We start from the raw sequence: 26,858 nt of genomic DNA, 5'->3' as shown, positions 1-26,858 counted from the left end.
AATGGGAGAAGCAGACAAACAACTGGTAAAGATAGGAGACAGCTGTTGAAAATGAATTCAGCTATAAAGCATTTGAGTTACTGTTCTCTGCTGTGATTTCCAAGAGAGATTAAAATATAGGAGGAGGAGGAGGAGATACAAATCATCATTCCTTCCTCCTTCAGAATCTCGGATTGAAATAATGTTGAATTTCTTCTTTCTCTTCCCATGTCTCTATATAAACAGGAGATTTTTTATTTGTAGGAGAGCTTTTAATCAATTACAGGAGAATTTGCTTAATGTAACTGGGAGCAGTGTAATGGCAGGAAGTCTGGACCTGATGTAATAAGAGCATCTTGTCTTGAACTCCCTGAATCCAGCCCTGTGCTAAACCAAAATCCTGAAAATGGCCTCTGTTCTGCACTGGTTCATGGCAGAAGGATTTTTCCACTCTGCTTTGCAGCCCAGGCGATTCTTCATGGGGCTGGGTAGGGGTTCGCTCTGTTTTCCAGCCCAGGCATGTCTTGCAAACCTTGGACCAGGCTGGCACAGCTCAGCTGGGCTGTGCCCAGCTGGCACAGCCTGTGGCTCAGGCAGTTTGCATTTGGCATTACAAATTGCAGTCACATTGCTTCGGGGAGGTGCAGGCTCTCTGAAAGGCCCAGTGTAGTGCCAGCAGGAGAGCAAACATTGCTAGGCTAAAGCCTCAATAGAAGTCAAGGAGGATTAAGGTGCAGCTGAAAGTAGAATTGGGGTTCCTAAATCACTGCAGAGCTTTAGAAAATGTTTTCTGTTCACATCACAAACCATAATTTATTGGCAGAGGGGTCAAACTCTACAATATATGTGCTAGTGAATTGTGCTCCAGTAAAACTGCAAACTTCTGTTGATGGGGAGGTTCTTACAAATGTTCCCTGTGTGCCCATGGCCACAGGAACTCCCTGAAAGGCTAAAGATGTGTCTGGCAATAAACACTGACATTTCATATGTTTACACCCGTGTGTGCTGAAGGTGTCTCTATTTACCCCAAAAGATCAGGGGCACTTTGCAGTATGAATTTGAAACACTCTGGGAAAGGAGGTACAGGTGCACATGTGCACTTTGGAAGAAGGATTGGCTTTGTCCACGGGGAAATAAGGCTGTCTGCAACTGGTGAGATGAGAGCAGATAAAGAGATTATCAAGTAGTGACAAGAAAGAAAATAGGTTAGCTGAATTCCTCTTTATCACTTCTTCTCCCTCAAGACATCTCTCCGAGTATCTTGTCATTCATACCGAGAGGCTGGAAAGAAAATCGTTTTTAAAGGTGACCCACAGAGGTAAAACCAGACTAAAATGGTGCTTGTGTGCTTCTTTTGCTCCTGCAGGACAGAGGAATTGGTCTGGTGTTTACACTGTGTGTGTTCTGTCATTTGGGAGAGCAGGAAAAGTGGGATTAGAGCGCCAAAGTCTTTTCCTTGCTCCAGAACACAGTGGAGCATTCTGTGATCCAGCTGTGGGTGGGAATATCGAGGTCAACAGCAGAGGTGTGCCCTGCCCTTGCAGTAGAGAGGCCAATACAGAAATGCAGCTCTTGGTCAATGTGTTTAAAACTGGTGGAATGTATTGGAAAACAAACAAACATTTAAGGGATCTGTTCCCTCTTGGATGTGCTTTTCTTCCATGAGCCTTTTTTATTTCTTCTCCTTTAAAGGAAAGTAACTATTGAAAATCACTTTGAAACATGTTTCATGTTAGGAGAGCAGTAATGTAGGTGGTGATTGATAAGATTTATTGTTTCTGGGTTTGTGTTATCTTGTGATTCCGAGGAAAGCTGAATCTTATCTGTTTGGTGCTATATAAATACTTAACAGACTTCAGAGGGCTTGTAATGTAAGCAGACAGGAAAGGCAGAGAGGGGGAATGTGCAGAAAAGTGCCTCATTCCAAGGCCACAAACCTGATTTAGAATGAGAATCAGATCTTCTCACTTCAGCCCATTACTTTCTATTCCATGGGGTGTGTTGCTTCTGTTATTCAAATATGGAAAACCCTCTCCTTTTCCAGGTGAATGAAAGGCAAGGAGAATGAGATCAGACAGGAGCTCAGCGTACAGGGGAAAAAAAAATAAAGCAAAGGAATTGTACTGATAAAGGTGCTGGTTTTAGATAAATTCAACATATGACATGCCATTACTCAAATCACAATTCTGTCTTTATTTCTAGATGCAGTAAAGTGGGGAGAAGGATTCAGATGTAAGACTACAAACTGACCATGCATTGATGAGGAAACAGCTGCATGTCCTGGTTAGAAATGCATATTTTTCTTTTTAATTAAATATTCGTGTTTTGGATGTCGATTTTATTTGCCTCTATTTCTGAATCATTGCAGAAAAACTCACTGTAACCATTTTGGACCCATTTGATATAATTTCTGCCTGGAAAAAGCTCTCTATAAAAGCATAAACACGTGTGTGTGTATCTGTTTGTGCATGTAGGTATGTTCTGGAATGATTCCATGGGATTTTAATTCCCTGGAGGGTGTGGACATGCTTTCAGAGCCCGACAGCTCCGAGGTCAGATGGAGCTTGTTCATCTTCTCTTATTGCAACCCAAGCAAACATTCATTTGTTATTGTGTGTGGAGCTGAGCCCTAAACCAGGCTTTATCCTGTTGTAGCAACTAATTGGTGAGGAAATTGTGATTTTACATTTAAAATACCCCCTCAGTTCTGGAGAAAAAGGTGCTGTGACCATTCTGCCCTGATTATTTCAAGGTCAGTGTCCCATTCTGCTCCCCATCAGCTGCTGGTGGCCATCAGGGCAGGGAGGGGCTGGATGGATTTCCTTGGATTTCCTAAAAGTTGGGCACGATGAAGAGAAATAGCGGAAGAGCAGGGCCTGAGGGGTGGCACTGCCAACAACTGTTCATCAGGGAAAAAAGCCCTGCAGTTATTTATGGCCTGGACTTCTCCAGGACATTTTGTTTGCAGGGGATTTTAGTGCCCATGGACCCTTCCTGTAGTGAGATGTGCTTGGAGGAAATAATCACACTGGCAAAGGGTTTCTGTCTATTTATTTAATTATTTTTAAATCCTATTCAGAAAAAACAAACCCTCCTGTAATTCTGTTTTCTTTCTGTTGTGGCTGGTGAAAAGGGAGTCTGGGCTACCAATATATGCATTTCCCATGAACTTTTACTAACAGGAGCTCTAAGGTGAAAGCTTTGCCTATAATGGGAATTATTTACGCCATAACTTCCTTTCGAGCTGCCATTTATTAGGATTTTGTGTTCTGCTTACTGGCCTTGACTGCTGTAGAGAGCAAGTTTCTTACGTACCTGCTGCTGAATTTCGTTTTGTGAACCTCTGTGATCTGTAAAAATCAGAATGATAAAGTTATTGACAAAATGGGGTTTGTATGAAGAGTGTTTAAATTTTTTTAGGCTTTTTTTAAAAATTATTTTCTTATACCCAACTGATAAATGGATTTTTTTCCTTACAGTCAATGATTGTTCCAAGTAGAAAATAATTTACTAATTTCTGATTAACCCTAGCTAATCAGGCAGGCAGTGGCATCCAGCTGCTGTGTGAGTCCAGATCTCCATAAAATCTGGTTAATATTTTCATTTATCTCATTGAGGGGGCAGCTCTGACCTGAAAAGCTGACTCCCTTGTCTGTTTGTGACTTAGCTGATAAACTTTCCCTCTTTCAGGACCAGACAGCTGGAAAGGCCACCATGGGAGGCTGGCTGGTTTTTGGGAATGAATGAGAAAGAAGAAAGATTTACTCTGCTTTTTTGGGGAGGCAGTCTGTGTTGTTTGTTCTTGCACACATCCAAAACCACCTCCTACCTTTTAGCCCCCAAACCTTCTCCTGTGTTCTCTCGGAGGGTCTCCTGTGGGCTGAGCTGTTCTGTTCCCAGGGGGAAACACTGGAAATGCAGGTCCAACATTCCAAGTGCAGGCTTGAGCAGCTTCCTGTGTGGAATCACAGAATCACTTAGGTTGGAAAAGGACTTTAAGGCCATCAAATCCAACCATTCCTGCAGTGCTGCCAAGACCCGTGTCCCCAGGTGCCACATCCACACGGTTTTTAAACACCAAGAAAGTCCCAAAGTGCTGCAGCCTTTAGAGCTGGAGCTTGGCTGTGCCTGCAGTGTGGATGTTTGGAACTGGGCTATTTCATCCCTTTGGTTCTGACCTTAAAGCACCCACTTTTGTGTTTTTGTGCTGTTTCCTCTCTGACTGAAGCCGTTTCTCAGGGCAGGGATCAGCCTCGTGACCTCCTTGCCCTGCGTGACCAAAGAATGAACCCAGAGCCATTCAGATGGGGCTCCAGACTGGAGTTAATCTGTGCTGCCCCACAAATAACTGCATTTACTCACACAGGGTCTCTCTATGTAAATGCATTTCTCCTCTTTGTCAGGAATTGTAATTAAGATTTCATTGCGTGATGAACTCCCTATATTTAGAGCATTCTTCATGAATCTATTACCTTTTAAAAGATATTTGGTGGTGGGAAAGTTGGTAATCGTTCCTTTTCATTTAAAATTCAGGGCATGATATGTGGAGCTGTGTTTATGGGGAGGGTACAGGGTCCTGTCATTTTCTGCTTGCTTAAAAGCTCCATAAGTGGTTGAGGAAGCTCCCATCCTGAGGAGAAGAAAGGGCTCATTAAAAAGATTAGCTCATAGAGAACAAATTAAACTTCAGTGCCCTGCATAAAGATTGTAATAACTGTAATAATAAATGAATTAATAATGCATTAAAGGAGAATTCCTCTACTCAGCTTGTCACACACTTATCCTTGAAAATTGACTTCAGTGAGGTGTGTCACATGAGCTAATGACCTCAACTGATGGATTTGGGATTTTTCCATGCTCCAAAATCCACTCAAACCCAGATTTCTGTATTTTTGACAGTTTGCTGGATAGACATGAAGTAAGTTGGGCCATTTGGTGCTGCAAGCCAGGGGGGAAGCTCTTTGTTGAACCAAAGTAATCTCTAGTTTTAACCTCAAGTAATGGGAACTGGTAAATCCTGACCACTTGGAAGGGGAAAAATTGACAATCCAGTGTTGGAGGCTGCACAGCAGCACCAGAGGTGCACACTTTGGGCTGATGGGGGATGCACAGTTTATAAGGCCTCTAACATATATTTATATCTATATGGCCTCAGACTGACTGAGAGTAGGTTTAGATCCAATATGAAGAAGAAATTGTTCCCTGGGAGGGTGGGCAGGCCCTGGCACAGGGTGCCCAGAGCAGCTGGGGCTGCCCCTGGATCCCTGGCAGTGCCCAAGGCCAGGCTGGACATTGGGGCTTGGAGCAGCCTGGGACAGTGGGAGGTGTCCCTGCCCATGGCAGGGGTGGCACTGGATGGGCTTTGAGGTCCCTTCCAACCCAAACCAGTCCGGGATTCTATCTGGGGAGCTCCCATAAATTTGAGGGTTTTGTGCCCACTGTTGTAAATATGAGATTATCAGGATTTAGGAATAAGTTATCAAGTTCAGCCCTGAAATAAGAGGCATCCATAGGGGTTTAGTTGAGGAACTGTAGGTGCTGAGGCATCTCTAGACAGCAGAAAAGTGAGAGTTTGGGATTTCTGCTGTCCCCCCTGGGTAAGGGCTGTGTTTCTAATGGCTGTGACACTAGGGAAAAATTGAATTAAGGGAATTGATTACCCAGACATGGCAAGCTGGTTGCAAAATGGATCTTTAGGTACCTGGGTACCTTTAAAATTAGTCCATTATTCACTCTGAACCCAAACCTGCTCCTCTAAGCCCAGGCACTACTGAAGATGGCATTTACATGAGCCATGAGGTGGTTAATGTTTAGAATCTTGAAAGAATTGAGGCTGGAAGGGACCTGGGGAGGTTCAAAAAAGAATCTGTGGGTTCCAATTAAAGATTATGGGGAACACTCATCCGGTTCCTATAGAATCATGGAATGGTTTGGGTGGGAAGGGACCTCAAAGGTCATCTCAGTCCAACCTGTGCCATGGGCAGGGATGTTTTCCACCAGCCCAGGTTGCTCAGTTTATAGTGATTATGTCACTCTGATGCTTCTCTGTGTCCCCATCCACACCTGCAAACAGGTATTTGTAGGTGTTGATTTAACACTGAGCTTTGCCTATGAATGATATGAAAGCAAATTCCTTCTGGGATGCTTTTTTTTTCCTTTGGAAAATAATTGAAAATTCATCTCTAGTGTTTTGTTGCTTTTATTGGAAGGGTATTTTTAATAAAAATTTCGTTCAGCATGAAAAGGACAACATCAATGGGGTTCTTATCAGTGCTTTGCATCATGTTAATACCAGTGCCAACAGCGAGTTGTGCAGGTATTACACCAGAACAAAGGAAATTATTCCAGGGATTTTATCTGAGAATATTTTGAGTTTGCTTGTCAAGCCATGCAATATGTGCTCTGCTTTATTTGCTGGCTGCTGTGAGAGCAGCTGAACAGTTGCTGGGGTTTGCACAGGGATTCTTTTCTCTCCCTGCACCGGTTTACTTTGGCACATTATTTGATCCACGCCAGGAAAATAGTGAGATATCAAACAAAAGTGATGCATTAATACCTGGAATTGTTACAGCTCAGAGGAGCATTGCTTCTCCATCATTTGAAGTGGTCACTCGGGGTGCTGGAAGCACAATCCTCTTTTTCAGCCTTCCCAGCAATAAAAGGCTCAGCAGTGCTGCTGGATTGTGGAACAGAGCAGGTGCCTGCAGCAGGGATAGCCCGGGGCTGGCGCGGGATAACGAGGGAAGCACGGCTCTGCCTCCTGGGCTGGACCTGCTCCTCCAAACCTCCCGGCTTCGCTCTCAGGGCAGCAGAAAGAGCTAAATGCTGAGGTGTTCTTAAATTTCCAGTAACGAGGCCGAGCTCATTAGCACTCTCATCAAATGGCTTTCAGTTGCTATCAGTCTGACTTGGATTTGAATTGATGACCTTGAGATAAAAGGCTTTTTATTCTATTACCCATCTCCTGAGCCATCAAGTCTTTAATATGCCGTGTAAAATCAGTTTTCAGATGGTATTTCTTTTATATAATATCATCATTTGTTATTAATGATGTCTGATTTTGGGTGCTGCAAGCTCTAATTGTGCACTGTAGTACTTTTGTTATTCCTATTATTTCAGATTTATCTGCTATATTACCAGATACTTGTAGACAAAGAGAAAATAGATTGGTAATAGAGTGTAATCCAGTTTTATATAAACGAGTTAATAAAATCACATAAAAATACAACGTTAAATTCAGTATCAGCAAAGCTCATCTGTTACTTCAGTAAATTGATATATAAAATTCTGCTTCGATGCTGAAATAAACTTTCCTGCAAAATGCTGTATGGGACTACCAAACATATGGAAAATAAAGAAAAAATGAGTAAGAATATATAATACAAACTTAAAAATGAAGGAAGTTTTTATTACATGCCACCCTTGTCCTCCTGAAGGCTTTTCCCTGAGGATAATATGGAGAAGATGATGTGAAAAACCCAATGTACACAGGAGTGTTAGGAGTGTAACGAGGGAGCTTTTCCTGGTTTGGTTTTATGTGACTGTGTTTGTTCGGACAAGATAAAACTGGGAGCACTGGGATGAAGAGGTGCCTTTAGGGAGAGATGCTTTGGGAACTCTCAGGTATGGACACCTTACTGTCCATATTTGATCTGACTTGAAGGTATCCAATAGGAATTTGAAAAGGAAGATAGTACAAAGCTGGTGCTGCAGCAGTCACTTGTGCCTAATTAAATGGGTTTGTTCCAGAGGAGATAGCATTTCTGTAAGATGCAATTTATTGGGTCTTGACACTAAAAAGTAAGGGTTAGAATGCAAATCTGTACAGATTTTAGGGGGTCAGCCAGCTGAGCCCTCTGGAGCCCAGTGCATCCCCTGCCTCCAGCAGAGGTGGTCGTGTCAAGGTCATTTTAGAAGCTCCCAGCGATGGGTCAGAGCAGCTTTCTTGGAGATAATGTATTAAAATTATTAACTATATAGTTCATACAGCTTTTCATATTATCTGTCCTTAATTTCCCTCTCAGTGAATTAAGGCAGCCACTGGTGGTGTTCCCAAAGTACAACTGATTGGAGCTTTCTTAATTAAACCCTGTCATGTGTTGGAATATTGCTGCCATGTCCCTTTTCCAGCCCTCTCTCTTGATGGAGTGAGCAAATATCCTCCTTTCTAGGTCATGTTTTCTGAATCTCACATGGATAATTACCTCCTGTGTCCTGTGGTTAACATCTGCTAACACTTCCCCAAACACCACCTGTGTCTGGCAGCAGCCTCTCCTTGCTGACTCACGCTTGGGTTTTGTCTTTTCCAGCCTCTGTTCTCACTGCCTGTCTGAAAAAACCATATTTTAAAGCTTGCCCTTTGTTATTCCCAGAATAAGTAGGACTTTGAATACCTTTTTATTAAATTATCTTGGTGATTTCAGATTGGTTTTCGCCGTAAGTGTTGTTCTTTAGGGTCCTGGTGAATCCCTCACGCTGTGTACAACCTCAGTCACTCCTGAAAATGTGGGGCCAAGTCAAACATCTGTGAAGGAGTGCTGGTGTGGGCCCTCAATTTGGAAATAGACAGTCAAAATCTGTTCTTTGAGTGTGCTCATTGTCAAACTAAACTCACAAGTCAGTGAATGGACCTTGCTGCGACAAACATATTTTGTTTGTCTATTCAAAATGTAACACATCGAATTCCCTCCTGTGATAAGGTGATTATCCTGATTAAAAAAAAAGGAAGACTGGGTTGACATGATTAGAACTGCACATCTTGGCAGTTTCTTCTCACTTTCTATTCCTGGAGGTCCTTACAATTTAATTGTTTATTCATTTGTTCCTGGGTCTGAATTTAGATTTATGGAGACCTCCTTTTTCCCATTGTAAAAAAGGGCTGCTCTGTTTGAACATCTCTTGCCCCCAGTCATTCCCAGAGTGCTAAAAACTAATTACTGGTAGTTTAAAGAGAACTTCAGCAGATTCAGAAGTATTTCAAAAGGAATTTAATCCTTAATGACTTACCCATTTGCTTCTAACGCACACAGTCCTCAGCTCTCTGCTCAGATTGTGGTCCAAGCTCCAAGTTAAAATGAATTCTATTGAGGGTCTGGTCACTATAAAGCATCTTTTTGTGAAGAAAGAGGTTAAAAAAGGTGTAGAAAATGCCAACCTTTTGCAATTTGCAGTTCTTTCCCAGGTAGATAATGGACTAATGTTGCCCTTCACCTTTACAATCCCTTTGTGCAGGCAAGGTAGGAAGGGATCTTGACACAAGAGTAAAAGGTTCTTTTGGAAGTGACCTTTTTTTTTTTTTTTTTTTTTTTTTTTGATTAATCATGGTTAATTCAATTATTGAAGGGTTAGAAAAACTCATTAGGATTCATATGAATGACTTCTTACTGCTTAATTAGTTGGATTAGAAGACTTGAAGATCCACATTTCTGCATTACTCATCAAACCCATGATAACCAGGCAGCTTTATTATTGTTTTTGTAAGTGCACTGCAGGTGTGGTTGTGTTCTCCTATTGCATTTCCTGCCCTTTTTTGCTGTCCTGGTGTCTGATCCTCACTTAGGTCCACATCAGCCACTCTTGAGTGGAGCAAATCCAGTTTAACAGCAGCAGGAGGAGGAGGTGGAGTTGTCTCTTGGCAGCTTGACCATCCAACACAGGGGGCTTAGAGGGGTGGGAAGGGTTAAACTGGAAATCTCTCCCATCTTGGTGTGCACTGGGATTTTTAGAGCTTGATAACACTGCAGTGTTTCTCATGATGATGGCAAAAGGCAGATTGGAATAATAAATACATTGTAGATATGATAAATGTTTTTAAAAAGAGTGATAAACCATGTATTCTAAGATCCTCTCAAATATTGCAGCCTGTTTTTTTGTTATGCTTCGATAGTTTATTCCCAGTCCTGCCCCTGCAGACTTGAACATTAATGCATTTCATTCTGCTCTGAAGAATATTCCTCTTCTCTGCAATGCCACCTTCCACTTAGGGATTTCTGAGACAGATGTGATATTAAAGTACCTTCAGTTCTATGCTCTGGAATAAAGGAAACAATTTAGAGGCAAAAAACAACACAGTACCCTTCAGAAAATGGAAATATAAATTCATTTTCTGAAAGTGACTGAGATGCTATCGAATTATTTTCTATATTCATTATTTGACAGAATAGCATAGGTAAATGCCAGAGAATGGAAAGTGATTAAAAATGTAAGAATTAATAGCAAAAAGTAGATAAGCAAATGCTATGTATACAGACTTGCATCCTGTGCCATAAAGAGGATTACAGAATTAATTTACCAGTGGCGTTTATTTTGGAAGCCAGTTCAGATAAATAACAGTCCTCATGTGCAAGGATCCTAACGAAGTCAGTGGGGCAAACCCAGAAAAGTCAGTTGAGGAATAGAAGAAAAACCCAAAAAATTTATGTTAATGTTTTTTCCTTATCAGGTAGAATATCAAGTTAATAAAAACTAGGAAGATGATCAGTCTAGAAATCAGAATTGCAGTTTTCTCTGAAGTTGTGGTGACTTGGGAGGCCTCAAACAGCGACCGCGTGAAGATGGGATTTGTGAACCAAACTATTGGCACTGCCAATGTTTCATCTTGAGGCAGCAGTGACTGGGTGTTGATGTGATGTCGGGATCTCCTCCCCCCGCCATGGAGCCCTGGGAGCGGGGCCCTGAGGGGACAGAGATGGGGTTTCCCTGCCCCTGGGCAGCCTCGTTCCCCATTGTTGGCTTGTGTTTTCCTGCACGGGCAGGGACCCTCAGCCCGTGATTGCCTCAGTTCCTCAGCAGAGCTCCGGCCATGCGGCTGGGGAAATAAACATCTCTCAAACATCTATCAAGAATCTGTCTGTCCATATATATTTCTTTTCCACGGGACTCCTGGTTTGATATATGCGTGTTACAGTAATGCCTGATGTAACAAATAGTGGAGAATTGAGAGCAGAACGATCCCCGATCCCTAAGCGACTGATTTGTGTGAGTAAACCCTAGAAACTTTGGATTCCTCTTCTTGGTTTTGTTTTGCTATTCCATATCTAAACTATGGAGGAACCGTGGGAAGACTCTTGGCTTTCAGAGCCGCATAGGGACATTTATCTTAAACTTAAAATGATTCTTGAACAATGATTTGTAAATTTTAGCTTAATTCAAGCTCAAAAAGAACTGAAACACTTCCTGGCATGGTTGTTTAAGAACTTTTTCTATGTTTCTTGGGACTTAATTCTTACCAAAGACTTTTGGAACACCGTTTGGACACAGTTAATATTTGAGTCAAAATACATGCCGATGGAAGAATATTTTCATGAATATTATTTAGTTACCGAGACTGTTGAGCAATGTCAGCTGTGTCCTGGCGAAGGGAAGCCTGGCGCAGGGACCGTGCGGCCCAGGCCACGTGCACCGAGCGCTCTGCGAGCAGCAGCGAGGCAGTTCCCGCGTGCGGGCGGAGCCACGCGAGCCGCAGTGTCGGTGGCGGAGCGAGGCGCGGCGGGAGCGGCGGGACCCGGCGGTGCCCGCCCGGCCCCGCGCAGCGCGTGGTGGAGCAAGCCCCGGGAACGCCCGGCCGAGAGGGGTGGTGCGTGCGCGGCGGTGGAGCAGAGCCGCGCCCAGCCGAGATGCACTCTGGAGCAGGGCGCAGGGGGGTCGTCGCTCAGGGGCCCGGCCGAGATGCAGCGCCTGGCGGTGGCAGCGAAGCTGCGACCAGAGGAGGCGACGCACGGAGAACTGAGCGGCGCGGCCCGGCCCAGCCCGCGCAGCCCCGAACGCGACCCCGGGAAGAGCGCGCAGGCACGAGCAGCTCCGACAATTCCAACACGGGAGTGACCGAAAGAGAGAGCAAAGACGCAGCGAGACAGAAAACAGCAGCCACTCGGAAAAAGGAAAAGATCATAGTAACTAAGATCTTAGGGATAGTAAAATGGTATAATGTTGAACAAAATTATGTTAGGTTTTATAACGAGATGTGACAACCAGCAAGACATATTTGTGCATAGAACTGCTATTAAAAAGAATAACCCTGAAAAAAGCTTGGGAGATGGAGAGGTGGTAGAATTCAAAATTGGTCTAGGTAGAAAAGGGTTACAAGCATCGCAGGTCACTGGGCCTGATGGTGTTCCTGTAAAAGGCAGTATATATGCTAAAAATCGTAGTCATGTTAGACGATATCTCCATTGTAAGTCCCCCCTACAGTTTCCCTTTCCTAATCCCACCTTTCCCTTTTACCCTATGTCCTATAACCCCCAATGTATTCCCAATCTGTTTTTTCATCCATGCTTTCCCTCACAAAACCATACCTTTGCCAAGTGTTTCCCCAAAAATCCCTTTCCAATGCCGAGTGGGGGATGAAAAGGGGGAGGGAAGAAATTAAACCCTCTCCTGCCTCAGTTTCCCCACAAAGCATGCTCAGAGAGTTCTGTCCCCCTTCTGTCAGCCCTAAGATGTTCCACAGAATCTGTTTGGACATTCAAAGACTCAGGAGGGTGGCTTGTTTTGTTTTGAAACTGTCCTTGTTGTTTTCAATGTTAAGTTTTACATCTCTTTTGTTAAAAATAAACGGGTGAAATGTCGGGGTCTCCTCCCCCTGCCATGGAGCCCTGGGAGAGGGGCCCTGAGGGGAGGCACGGTGTTTCCCTGCCCCTGGGCAGCCTCGTTCCCCATTGCTGGTTTGTGTTCCCTGCACGGGCAGGGACCCTCGGCCCAGACTGTGAGGGTTCCTCGGCAGAGCCCGGCCATGGGCTGGGGAAATGAACATCTCTGAAACATCTACCAACAATCCGTCCATGTGTATTTCTTTTCCATGGGACTCCTGGTTTGATATAGGCATGTTACAGTAATCCCTGCTGTAACAATGTGATGAGGACTTGCCTTGTTTCCTGACAGTCTGAGTCCCAATTCTGATGCTCCAATCCCTCCTGGATGGGTTTCCTGATCTGGGTGGGATTCACTGGGCTGAGGTTTCTCCAGGAAAGAACAACCCAACCGCGCATCTCCAGCCGGTGCCGAGGCGGCAGAGGTGGCACTGGCCATTCCCTGCCTGCCCTGGGACGTCCCAGCTTTGGGCAGCACCGGCCCTGCCTTTCCATCCCCAGCCACGTGTTCAGTGCAGTGCTCACCTCTCCTGTCTGTGACAGTGCTCGGGTGGTGACAAGGAAATCGCACAAGTCACTGTGTGTCTGGGAGCTCCTCTCCCGCTCCGGCGTTCACTGCTCCATAGGGATGCCCAGGATGGATCCCTGCTTTCTGTGCCACAAGTGCAGGCTGAGAAGACTCCCAGAATTACACCCTGCCTTACCAAATCAACCACCTGGCAGCAACAGAAGGCTTGAAAGTCACTGCAGCTCCAGTTTCTAAAAGCTGCTGTGGTTACGGAGCACCTCACCCGAGCCGGGCCTGACAGAGATGTGACAAATAACTTGGGGATGTTCTTTAAATGCTGCTGAGCTATTGGCATGTTCCCTCCAAACCCTTCCTGTCAGGCACATCATAAATTGCTGCAGTAGAAGTTATTCCAGAGCAGCTCTAAGACGGATCATTGTTCAGTTGTACCGACAGCCCGTGGGCTTTAATCTGTTTATTTGGCTGTACCATCTTCTGTGGCTGCCTGGAAATAGGATTCCCAAGCAGGCAGATATCTCTTGGAGAATTCTCACTTTGCATATTTCCTCACTACTCCATTTGAAAAAAAAATCAGTTTCTTCTTAAATCTTCCCTGCCAAGCTTAGCATCTTTTGTCCTGCCAAAAACAAAATTGTTGCTCGTGTCTGAGTGTGGCAAACCAGGGCGCAGTGAGTTATTGCTCAGTGGCCTGATGCTCCTTTTCCCCTCAGTGTAGCTGTTCCTCTGTCCTTGTACAGGGCTAAGTACAGGACAGGGGCTGTTCAGTGCCTGGAATAATTTGGATGGAATTTATTATCATTAGCAGGAAGGGCAAAGGCAGTTGCCTCAGGAGTTCATTACAAGGGAATTATTTGCGTATATGCATTTAGGAAGAGTCAGCCCTAAGTGCTGTTGCCTCATTAAATTCAAGAACCTGGGTGCTGTTACGGCTCTTCAGATTTAACAGGCACAGCTTTTCCAAGGCTTGTTTCCCTGTAATCTGCTGCATGGCAGGCAGGCACCGACAGATGCTCAGTGGATTCCTGCATGAGCTGAGGGCTGGGGCTTTGCTGGCTGTGGGATTAGGGCTGCTGGAAGGTGTGAGGGCGCCGGGATGCGGCCCCAGCGGCGTTTCCCTGGGAAGAGGCTGCTGAGGAATCACCGTGATCCTTTTTCTCGGTCAGTTTGTGTTGGCTGGAGCTCCCCACGAGGTCTCTGTCGTCACACCACAAGTTGTGTCTCGGGGAGAGGGGTGAAGGGACACCCACTAACAAGGGACTCAGCCAGGAGACAAAGGGACACTGTCTGCGCTCGCCATTGCTCATTTTGGGAATTAATGAACGAGTGCAGGGTGCAGATGGGAGGGCTATGAAACCTCTTCCACTGGGCAAGGAGAGCTCTCCCCTGAGTTCTTGCCGCTTAATGATTTCATTTCGGATTTGAGGGACTCTTTGTTGCTGTGCAGTGGTTCTGGGCAAACTGGTTTTGGGGGAGGGATTGATATTTTCAAGGATGCTTCATGCCTGCGTTAGAGAAATGCTTATTTTTTCTTAATTCTTTCATGAAATCCTGCAGATTAATGATGCAAAAAAGGCTTTTTGATCATCTGTTGAGCTGCTGCGTCCCTACAGGGTGGTTGTTTTCATTAACCAACTCGGGTTTACGGTTCTACAATGCAGATTTATGTTAAAAAGTTAATAATAACCCTAGAGCACGAAATAACAGGGAAAGCAATTCTCTCTAGGTAATTAAAAATCGAGCCCTTCTGACAAAACAAGATATTCTGTAACCTGTGAACCTAAAAGGCTGTCTTGGTTTCCTACTGCCTGGCATTCCCACTCCCTGTACGGGGCAGAGCTCGTGCCTGTTGTGCCTTCCCCAGCAGGCAGGAGATAGTCCTGAGCTCCTCACAGGCCGTGTTCTGCACAGCCTGCCCGAGCTGCCAGCAAACACGCTGAGATTTGCCAGTCAGCTGCTCTCAAACAGAATTTGCCATGTCTTTTTACTCAGTGGAAGCACTGGTTGGAGTTTCTTTCTTTTGCAGCTCCCCTGCTTGCCAGTGATGGAGAGGTTTGGATGGATGGGACAGGTTGCATGAGTGGAAAGAGCCTCATTTCCTCAACAAGCTGTCCCAGAAAAGAGCATTTCTTTTTTCCCCTTTGCCAAGGGGAAAAAAAAAAAAGGCATTTCTCACGAATCCAGTCCATTTCAACATTATAACCTTTATTCCCCAAATCAAGATGCTCAGTTTTTGCCAAACCCCTGCTCATTATTCAGGATTTTCATCTTTCTCTGAAGGGTTTACATTTGAGATTTTATCTGCGAGAATGTTGGTGAATTCCTGGGCATGAGGTGTTTTTGGGGTCTCCCAACACCTCTGGGGTGCTGCTGTCCTGTCCCCAGGGCTGGTGGGTGAGGGTGGGTCAGTCCCCAGAGCTGGGGCTAATGGGGTGGAATTTGGATAGTTCAGAATTCTTCAGTAAAACTCTGAAAGCCCAGCCTGGCATAGAATAAACGAATATTTCACCATGAAGATGATAACAGAGGCATTTTTAATTTTAAAAGCAGCATTTTGGGAAGGAGTAGCTTTACCAAATCTTTCTGTGTTTTAGCCTTGCCAAGGCACTCGTGGGACACCAAAACAGCCACACTCAGAAAGCACTGGCAAAACCTTTTGCTTGTTACTTGCTTTGCAACGAAGAGCAGTTCTTGATGCAACTCATTAAAGGATTTCTTCAGCCAAGGGGCTGGAACCCAAACATTTGTCTCCCTCAGAACTCCTAATGCTTTTGTCAGATTTTTTTTGAAGTTGCCATCATGAGCTGTAGCCTTTGGGCTCCTGAGGATTGCTGGCAATGGCCAGCCCTGAAACTTTATTTTCCCTTCTTGCAGGATGTATTAAAGATCAGTGAGAAGAGGTTGCCTGGTATTAGGATTAACTTGAGCTTTGGTTTCTCATCACACTTTTTTCTGTTCAAAGTCATTCTCACACCTGCAGAACAAAGTGAGCTGGTATTCAGAGCTGTGCCTGCAGGAAAAGTGCCCCTCTGGATCCCACAGGAGGCAATATCCGAGGTCTGAGTGCTGGTGATGGGAGGATGATTGTGCCACAAGGCAGCAAAGGAATGTTGTACCAACATTTTGGGGAGAAACACATCAGGAAAAGGATCACTGTGTTAAAGGAATTGGATTTGTTCTGGGTGTGTGTGAAAGGATAAGGGAGCATTTTGCTGTAGAGAGGTAGAATTGCAAAGAACAGAGATTTTCAGTTATAAAGTATCTAATTAATATCATTAATTCTTCGTCTCGCTGCGAGTTAAGTGTCCATACAGATCATTGGTGTACATTTATATGTAGGAAGAATAAATATTGTATTCCATGAGCTCAGGTGGGAGCTCTGACATCAGAGCACAGGCTGGCACCCTGATCCTTAGGGACCAAGCTGGTGCTCATCCCTGCTCCGTTACTGGGTGTATATTTTGGAATATTGTTTTGGTATTAATCTCTCCAGACCTCCATCGTACCTCATTTTATTGAGAAGTGTAACATAAGAAATTAGCTTTCTTAGTGATTAGGGATTGTTAATTGTGACTGTTTCTGAGGAAGAGGTTCTCCAGTTCCCTGCTGAGTTGCCCAAATTAGTGACCTGGATGCACTGGGTATTATTTACTTGTTTTACAGAAAATATGAGACCATTTCCTTCCTCTTCCCTTGGGTTTGGATGAATCATCAGATTTCTCTGACTCACTTGGGTTGGGTTTTTTTGTCTCCAAGTCTGCCACTTTCACCCATCTGCAGCCCACTGGCTCTTTGGAAAGAGGGATAAAAACACTTCCAGGCTTTTATCTCACCAGGCATTGCAGAGAAGCAGCAGCTTGGTGACGTAGCAAAGGCAGGTGCACACTGGCTTCTAGAAAATTCAGAATAATCAAAAATAATTTACTGTTTAGAAATGTAATTGATAAAAAAGGTGTCACACATCATAAATTGGTACAGGGTCTTCTGGTGCATCCTGAGATCCTCCTGGGAAGAACCTGGTCCTCTGTGTAATTTGCAGATTCAGAGTGGAAAAATGAAGATGTAGCAATATTTCATAGTGATCTAAGAGAAATTGTGTGAGAGGCCATCATAGCCTAGGATGGACTCGTTGGAAGTGATCATACTTGAGTGTTAATTATTTACACACTAATTACACAGAGTTCCACGGTACTTTCAGTAATTTGGCTGTATAAAATTTATTGCTAGGCTGATCTTAACAGAAACCCCCCAGAAAGTGAAGGCAGGTGTAGGGGATAGGATGCTGCTAGTTACAAAAAAACCCCCAAAACAAACAAACAAAAAAAAAAAAGCTTTGGAAAAGTTTCCGACAGCTCTGGGAGTCAGAGACAGAAATGAGCAGAGTTTAGGAATTCAATTTAAAAATGTTTCAAATATCATTTGCTCAGCTGCAACAGGAGATAGAATTTAAGTCTTTCTTGGCCAGGCTGAACTGACTCCCTTTAGAGGAGGAGTTAATTGAAAATAGAGCACAAGGACAAACTCAGACATTTTAGGATCACCCTTTGCAAGTGCCACATACAGGAAAATCTGGTGCTAAATGCTCTTCCCCCGATAAATGTGGTCTGCTGCCATATGATCCATATTCCCAGCTCCAGGATGTATCACCCTGCAAACTGCAAAACTCGGGATTAAGAAATGCACCTTGAAAATGTGCCAGCCACGTTCCTTAAAAGGCTCCCAGAGAAGATGACTCACTGCTTAAATGGCCACTCAGTGCATCTGCAGAGCATTTCAGGTTCAATTCCCTGGAATAGTCCGGATTCCTTGGGGAAGCTGCTCCGAGGGGCAGAGACAGCACCGTGTCCTGGCGGGAAGGAGCAGCATCAACCCAGGAGGAGCATGAGGGGACAAGAGAGGTCCCAAAGCCATCCAGAGCAGTGAGGAGAAGGAGGAGAAGCCCACAGGCTACCCCAGGAAGGTCTGGAATTTCTGAGCTGGTGAAGGGCAGGTTTGGGGGTCTCATGGCTGGCTGATGCCCAGAAAGGGGCAGATGTGAGATATTGTCTGGCTCATGGAGTGCGAGGCAGGGTTTGGGAGTTGTGGTGGGTCAGAGCCCTTTGGGGAGATGTTTGTGCTGTGTCCCTGCACAGACTGAGTTGGTGTTTTGTGTTTTTGTCTGGCTCTCCACCTTCTCTCTGTCTCTTTGCAGTTTTGTAGCAGAGCCTTGGTTACTCCACGTCTCGGTGTAAGGTCAGGATTTTTTTCTATAAAGGAAGAGTTTCTGAATTGCAGTCTTAGCCCAGATGTTTTGTGGGTTTTGTTGTTTCTGTTAAAGGGTTTCCTTCTTTTTCTTTTCTTTTATCTCTCTCAACAAACCCTGCTTTGTCAATCTCCCAGCTGTGCCTGATGTCCCCTCAGAGCTCATGGGCAGAGCTGAGACATTTGAGTTTATTCTCAAGTGCCTGCTGCTTCCTGCTTCTTAAAACACATCTGAAATAACCTTTACTGGGACAATCCCTTTTACCTTTTCTGACAAGGTTCAGAGAGGAAGGAGATTTTTAGCCAGTTGTTTGCTGACCAAATGCACCAGATTTTCTTTGTTAAGCATGTTTCTGATACATTTGAGCTTTGAAGAACAGGTGCTCTGTGGGGACCTTTCAGAAAAATCTGACTTCCTCTGCTGAAAATCAGCTTCTCTTCAGCACTGCTTGGATTTTTAGAGTGTCCTACCACAACCCTTTGTGACTGTGAACATTCCCAGCTGGCACGAGGAGGTGCAGTCCCCAGGGCTGTGCAGGCGCTCCTGGTAATGAGCTCCAGATTTGGCTGCTCTGGGATGTGCCAGGTTTTGCCTGATGGTTTTTTTTTTCTTTTTGGCTCCTTCTGAGGGAAAGCAGCTTCTTTCTGTCTTTGTAATAAATGGGGGCAGCTGCACGTCGAGGCAGTGCCCTTCCAGCTTCTGAAGATTTATCCAAACTCTGCTGGAGTTTCTTGAAATTCCTTCTGGAGGTGGGAGCCAAACTCTGCTGAAGTCCACAGGAATCTCTTGCTAACTTTGATGTTACCTTAGTGGTTGTTCTACCTTTGGCTCTGTATGGACAGTAAGTAAATGTCAATTATCTTTTCAGACAGAAGTCCTTGCAGAGATAAAAGTTTCTGATTTTCATCAGGAAAAAGTAGTGATGGGACAAGGGGGAATGGCTTCAGACTGAAAGAGAGGAGGGTTAATGGGATAGTGGGAAGGAATTGTTCCCTGGGAGGGTGGGCAGAGCCTGAGGGTGCCCAGAGCAGCTGGGGCTGCCCCTGGATCCCTGGCAGTGCCCAAGGCCAGGCTGGACATTGGGGCTTGGAGCAGCCTGGGACAGTGGAAGGTGTCCCTGCCATGGCAGGGATGGGATGGGATGGGCTTTAAGGTCCCTTCCAGCCCAAATCATTCCAGGATTCTGTTCCATGCTTAACTGGACTCTGTCCTAGGTTTTTGTTATGAAAGCTCAGACTAAAAGAACATAAATAAAATATACCTTTTTATAATCTTTTCTACATACTTATTTATATCTTGTTTATTTTTTCTGTTTCTTCTTTAGTGTTATTTTTGTCTCTCTTTTACTTTTTTCTCTTTCTTTTTTTTTTCCATTTTGCTGCAAAGTCGCAGGTTTTCCTAATCTGTGACGTGCACACCAGAATTTTCAATTCATTTACTTTTCTCCTTTGACAATTGCATTGTTTTGCCACTCCATGTTATTAACAAGTTTTGTTCTTCCTCCTCCCTCCAAGCTTTGCTCCACCAGAACTTCCCAGCCCATCCAGAGCATCTCTGCTTTATAATTACTTTACATTTCTTTATGGCTTCTCTTTAGGCAGGGGAATTGCATAAGTTAATGTGGATAATACTAATTATTTTGGATCTGTCACTGCACGGCCGATGATGAATAATGCAGATACTGCTCTGCTGCTGGATGCAGTTGTTGGGGATTTTTGCCTTTTTCCCCTCATCATCAACCTTGAAGTATTGTGACATCGGATGACACAGATAAACATGGGCTCTGTAATTAAGGTTTATTTTAATGATCCTGGAAAATACTCAGTTTTGCATGTTCTCATGGTTTTAAACGTGGTTTAATCAGTCTTCCAGCTTTCCTGTCTGCTCAGTGCTCTGCTGACATTTCTCCAGAGGAATAGCAGGATCCAGTAGGATAAAACTTCAGAATGCCCCTCCCTGGCTTGTTTAGGTTTTCATATTAATGAAGATAATTTTGTGCATTAGATCAATGATTTTTTCCCATCTATCTGTGGAAGGCCTGGCAAATAACACCACTGAGGAGGGAATTTTAGTGCCTATGGATTTGACTTTTCTATAGAATTCACCTTATTTTCCATGAGCATTGGGGTGATTGGAATTTTTTCCACTCCTCCTTCCATAAAAGAAGCTTTAGTTCTCTTTGCACAGGCTTTTGCAGCTGCAAAGAAATGAAATTTGATGAAAGCAACGACTGAAACCACGGCTTCCTCACCCCCTCACTGCACACTCTGCCCAGAATCCATGGAATATGTACAGGAAAAGCTCTGCTTAGGTGGGACCTTATTTCCCCCCCCGGTTTGCCAGCTGCTGATTGCTGGGCTGAAGAAAAGTCATTTATGAGTGGTGGGTGAGGAATTTGTGAATATCCAGCTCATCTGTCTGAGCTGACACCGAGCCCTGAGAGCTCTGTCCATAACTGTCCAGACAGATCTTTTCAGACTGGATTTGATCCCCTTCAGGCACCAAAACTTAAGAATTTAACAGTCCTTTTTTTTTTCCTCCCATCCCTTCCCTCTTTTTTCCCCCCCGTGGCTGTTTAATATTAAAATGCTGCATGTTGTGGTAGGGAAGGCAGCAGGGATGCTCCAGCTCAGAGGGGATGTTAATTATCAGCAGTGCAGGTTCCCAAACCCCTCACAGGAGCAGCATTTGGATGGGCTGAGGCTGCCCAGATTTGCTCTGGCAGGATGGAAAGCTCAGCCTAATATTCAGAGCTGATTCCTGGAAAAGGAGGACGTGGGAATCCAGCTCTTTCCTAGAAGGGGAGGTCAGAAGGATGCTCCTGCACTCCAGAAAGGTGGTTTTATTCCGACTTAGACTTGGAAATAAATCTGAACATATTTTTGGTTTAGCCAGCTTTATCAGTGTTTAGGAGTAGGAATGGAGCATTTCCAACCATCATTTTCTTCCTCACTTGCAGGAAAAGGCTGTAGAAAAGGACTTGGAAAAAAAAATTGACTGTTTGTTGATTCTTCCTATAGGAGATTCCTTTGAAATTTAGCAACTCAACTTCCCAAAGTCACAATTCCCACTCAGGGGTGATGTCTGTTACAGTAAAAACCACCTTGGTGTGCCCAGAAAATAATGAACTCCAGACATATTTATTGGCTGGGTGGCTTGAATTCAAAGATCTTTAAATGAGAAAGAAAGAAAGTAGCCAATTTTCCCAGCAGAAACATTTATAGTGGGAAGAAATAGTTTGAAAAAATTAATTTTTTAGCCTGAGGCCAAACAGAGCAACCACATACAGGATGAATCAGATGGATTCCATGTACAGAATGCTGGAAAATCTGCTTTGAAGCATTAATCAACACTTTCGTGTTATGATTTTTGAGTTTGTAATTACAATCATGCCATATTTACCCAGTGTGAATAGTCACATTGCAGGGATTTGTTATCAAATTGGACATGGGGCTTAATTTAGATTAAATTCAGGAACTTTGTGTCTGGAAATCACTCAGTACTTTATGCCTTGTAGGCGAAAAGTGCAGAGGAGGAATGTGAGGAGGAGGAGACGAAATAAACACCCCAACTGCAGAGACAACAATACACTTATTTTTCTCTTCTAATTAGCAATAAGGGTTCAGGTATGAGAATAGAAACAAATCAGCTTGATGTAAATTCATTGAGGATCGGAGGTGCACTGAAGATTCCAAAAGATTAAATACTCCAAGCAGAGCCCTGGGTTTAGGAATCGATTATTGTGAGGCTGAGCCTAAGTAATAAGCATGAAATATTAATTAGGCTCCCCATATCTCGTGAAATAAAGGTGCTTTAGCATTAAGAAATGAAATTGAACCAGATTTAGAAGAAACATGTCAACATATTTTGTGCAATAGACTAATGCAAATATTGACTCCCTGGTCCATTAATGCAAATAAATTAAATTATTAGGGATTAGTGGCCAGTTTAAACTGGAGAGAACCCAAAGCAGGAAGGTTCAACCTTTTCTCTGCTCATCCCTGCCCCTTGGGCTGCAGCAGCAGTTGTGTCTTCTGCACGGGAGCACTGCTGCTCTCCAGGGAAGTCTTTGGTCAAATTAGTCCCTAATCTTTGATAATGTGCTCTCCAGAGGGTCCTGTGGCTAAATGCTCTGATAAGTAATAGGATATGCAAAGCAGATCTGCTCTGGCAGGGCCTGGCACGTAATAAATGATGGAGTTACAGCAGGGAAGCTGAAACCTGGACTGGCTGAACCCAGCTTGGGAAAAGTGTTCTCTGAAACTCAGATGTGTCCCCAGGCTTGGTTATCCACCCTGCTGCAGTTCTGCGTTCTCCAGGGATGGGTGAGCTTTGTTGCCTGGGTCCTGGTGGAATGAGAGAGGGAAGAGCACCAAAGGAGTAAGGAATAGGGGGGGCTTTGGCTCCCTGGCTGAGGAGTCAGAGAGGAGTGAGTGGTGCCAGGGTGGGAACGCTGTGCTGAGAGCAGGATCAGTGCTGCCAGTGTGACCTTATCCTGCCTGTTAGACCACAGGGGAAGCAGGAGGAAGGGATCACTGGGAGAGCTCTGTGTTGTGTCATTGTCACTGACTGCTCTGGGAAGGGAAATCCGGGATTTTATCTCCGCTGTTTTACTGCATGAGCCTTGTCGCTCCCGTCAGTCCCTCTGGACGGGAGCTGTGGCTGGAACTCCTCAGTGTGTCCTCCCCCCAGCTCCCTGGAAGCTGCAGAGTGTGAGGACCCAAGTGGCAGTGACTGTCACTGATGTCCTCCTGTCTCCTGGTGTCACTTCAGCTGCACTGGAAGCCCGTGGAGGGTGTGAGCTGAGTACCCACAGCGGAGCAGATGGTGTGCCCTGCTCAGAAGGTGTAGAATTCCACTCCTTTCACCTTGCTGAATACCCTGGGCACTTACTCACATTATTTAGGGCCTGCACACTTTAGTTCATCATTTTTACAGGATCATAGGTGATGTCAATCCTCCTGTGAAACCTCCGTGTCACAGTTGTGAGCTGGTACAAGGCTGATTCAAGCATCCTTTTGTTTGTAATTAACAGCCTGGATTTCCTGGCAAATTTGGAACAAATGCACCTTAAAATAAGGTTTAAATAGGTTAGGATTTAATGTACTGTTATTAGAATAGACCTGTGTATGCATGGGAATTTCAGGGATTACATTCATTGCACACAGGTCCCATCCTGAGATGGTATGAACGTGAGCAGGTATTCAGAAGATGGAAGAAGAAAGTGCATCACGACACAACAAAGTTCAGTAAGATCCTATGTAAAGTCTGTCAGAGCTGGGATTTGAATTTCTGCCTCCTGTCCAAGACCATCTCCCTAATTAAAGACACCACAGTGATTTGGGAAAGGGAAGGGCTGCAGTGACAGGGTCAGATTCGAGATTTGGAATCCACATCATCCTGTCCTGAGCTCATGTTCTGCCCTCACAAACTTTTCACAGAGTGCAGAGAAGTGCTGGTTTGTGGCTGAGGCTGCCAGAGTCCAAACCCAGGCTGCCAGGGCTGCCCACTCCTGCCTTGGTTTTGGCCCAGCAATTTTCCTCGTGCACCGTTGATATCATTAAGAACCACGGGCCCAATTCCTATTTTCATTATGGATGACAAAATAAAACATTAATAGGTTTTTTAATATGAACTGGGAGTTAAGTATTCATTATTTCTTATTACTTCAATGTCACTAAGCCTTTGATGTGCTGGAACTCAAAACCTCTTCTCCCTGCTCTCCACTTGTACCCTTTTAGTTCCTGGGTGTGAAGGGCGCCCGCGCTTTGCCTATGCTCATCCATTGCTCAGCAGCTCCTGGCCGTGGGGCTGTCACTGCCTGTGCTGATGGATGGAATCTGGGATGCATCATGAGCAGGGTCTGGCTCCTGCTGTGAGCTTTGGCTCTGGGCTGGCTTCTTCCCAAAGCTGGGCCACTTGTCCATCGCTGTTTGTTTCAGTGTCACAGAACCGTGCCATGGCTTGGGTTGGAAGGGACATTAAAGCCCATCCAGTGCCACCCCTGCCACGGGCAGGGACACCTCCCACTGTCCCAGGGTGCTCCAAGCCCCGTCCAACCTGGCCTGTGTTTTAAAAGTGTGCAATAGTGAGGAATGGCTGTGTTAGGAGGGAAAAGAGGGGCACTGGCCATCCCTGTGTTCAGACTGTGCTGGGGGGGGGGGGTTTGCTGTGGCGGGAGGGAGCAGGGAGGGGGATGTCATGTCCATGATAACACAGCAGCCAAGGTGAGAGGGATGGTTTGCATTTTCTTTCTTAGAGCTATTTCTATCCTCTCTTTCACCTTCAGAGCCCCTTTGTGTGTCTGGATTGTTGTCTTACTCCTTTATCCTTCCAAACCAGCTTTCATGCAACTTTCCATCCTGAATTTTCCCCTTCAGATTTAATATTTGTGCTGTGATGTGCTCATAGAATCACAGAATTATTTGGGTTGGGAGGGACCTAAAGATCATCTATTTCCACCCTGTGCCATGGGCAGGGACATCTTCCACTGTCCCAGGCTGCTCCAAGCCCCATCCAACCTGGCCTTGGGCACTGCCAGGGATCCAGGGGCAGCCACAGCTGCTCCGGGCACCCTGTGCCAGGGCCTCCCCACCCTCTGAGTAAAGAATTTATTCGTAATATCTAATCTAGCCCTGCTCTTTCTGAGTTTGAATCCATTCCCCCTTGTGCTGTCCCCACATGCTCTTGCAAATAATCCCATTTGTTTCTAAGCGTGTGTGCAAATGTTGACTGCCCGTTGTCCTTTAATGCCAAATGTTTTCCAGAACAACGGCACTTGAATGCCATATGCATTTCTGTGGCAGTTTTCCCAGAACAGGAGCAGAATCTCCATAAATGTGTGTGAAATCTTTGTGTCTTAGCCATACTTGGGGCTTAGTTCACACCAAGATACCACAATCAGTGCTTGTGTAACTCCCTCAGGATGTGGTCTTAGTTCTGCTGAGGGACATCAGCAGCAATTTGAAAATCAGTATTGAAAAGGGTTTTTTTAAGATGGATAAAAGGTGTAAAAGTTGATTTTATTTATTAACTATAACCATTAATTATGAGTATTGTGTAAGTTGCCCTGTTGTTATAGATTCTTGTCGTGGAAGTTGCGTCCTATGGGTCTGGCATTTTCAAGTCCAAAGCTCCTCACAGGCAGGTCAAAGAGAGTTCTTTATCAGGACATGATCTTCCCTGAAAGAAACCACACATTCTGCTTCCTGTGTGATTAAATATTTTGCAAAATGATGTAATTTAAAGTTTAATTTAAAAGCAAGCTCTTAGGTTTGTGCAAAGGCAGGCCTGCAGTGCAGCAGACACCTGGGCAGGTGATTGCTGTTCTCTGCTGGGCTGGAGTTTGGCTGGGAGTAGCAAAAAAAAAAAAAACAAAATAGAGGTTGAACAAGTGATAGAATGAAAGATATTTTCATTTCATACAAAAAAAAACGTCCTCAAAAGTCCAAATTTCTGCCACAAATGCTGATTTCTCACTCCTGGGTGCTGTGGTTACAACCAGGAGCCAGGGCATGGGGGAATTCAGGGTGAAGGAAGGAGATGGAAAAGCACCAGTCCTAGGGCCAAACTGCAGCACTTGATGAAAAAATAATACAATCAATTAATAGCTAATCAAGTGTTAATAATTGAAATGAACCTGGGCATGATTGTTGTTAATATTTAAACATTACTCTGATAGATTAAAATTAATCACAGTATTATCTGTCTGTCTGGAGGGATGCTGGGGAGGAATTCAAATCTGCTCTTTAACACAATGGATCTGAAACCCACTCGAACACCAGCCGATGTTTTGTGGTTCAGAAGATGTGCAAACACGTTTCCTATGTGCTATCTCTGTTTTTATAAGCATTCAGGGAAAAGAGCATCAATATCTGCAATGAAATACATTTGAAAGGAGTTGGGGCTGCTTTTGGTGTTTTTTTTTTAATTTGTTTTTTTGTGGAGTTGTTTTTATGGGTTGTTTTTTTGGTTGGTTTTGAGGTTTTTTTGTTGTTTTGCAGGGGGGTGTTTGGGGTTTTTTGTTTGTTTTGTTTTGGTTGTTGGTTGTTTGGGGTTTTCTTAGGGGAATTTTTTGAGTATTCAGAGGATGTTGCTTTCACATTGCTGCTTCAGGTGACAGGGCAGCAGCAGCCCCTGTCCTTGGCCGTGACCCCAGGAGATTTTGGGGCGCCTGGCCCATGCTGCAGCTGTGCTGGGATGGTGTCAGGTGCCTCTGGTGCTGATCCATGGCAGTGGGTGGAGTGTTTTTCCAGCTGTTTTTGTCAGGATGAGCCAGGCTGTGACACTTGAAATGTTAAAGGAAAGAAAAGCAAGCCTGCATGAAGTTGCTCCTTCAGGTGTAGGAACAGAACAGATGAAAGATGAATTTACAAAGTGATGGCTCTTGGTTATTCCAGCTATTTCTCCAAAGGTTCTTCAGCACATGTTCATGCTTCAACTAACACTGCAAAAAACCCTGGAGGACTGGAATATTTTTTTTGTATTTTAATCATAAAACCTGAATTCAGGTGTTAGAATTCCT

The 26,858-nt window shown here is 44.5% G+C and overlaps 1 protein-coding gene across 13 annotated transcripts in view; it reads left to right on the top strand.

Moving 5' to 3' along the window:
• The window catches only part of CHL1 (cell adhesion molecule L1 like), a 131,720-nt gene that overhangs the window by 29,661 nt on the left and 75,201 nt on the right, over positions 1-26,858 (top strand). For 9 of the 13 annotated variants that reach the window (XR_006013705.1, XM_042013701.1, XM_042013766.1 and 6 more), the window contains exon 2: positions 2,182-2,262. The exons of 2 other annotated variants lie outside the window; for them this stretch is intronic. The gene's annotated coding sequence lies outside the window, so the exon portion shown is untranslated. Of the gene's footprint in view, positions 1-2,181; positions 2,263-17,840; positions 18,053-19,068; positions 19,176-26,858 lie in introns of those variants that run through there. 2 more of the 13 variants (XM_042013731.1, XM_042013757.1) reach the window with 2 other exon arrangements.

The sequence above is a fragment of the Corvus kubaryi genome, unplaced genomic scaffold (assembly GCF_017639235.1).
Source record: "Corvus kubaryi isolate FWS band 111438036 unplaced genomic scaffold, C.kubaryi_AGA036_p1.0 136, whole genome shotgun sequence".
In the NCBI taxonomy this organism is placed as follows: Eukaryota; Metazoa; Chordata; class Aves; order Passeriformes; family Corvidae; genus Corvus; species Corvus kubaryi.
Note: the sequence above shows the minus strand (reverse complement) of the source record. Positions and strands in the feature narration are given on the sequence as shown.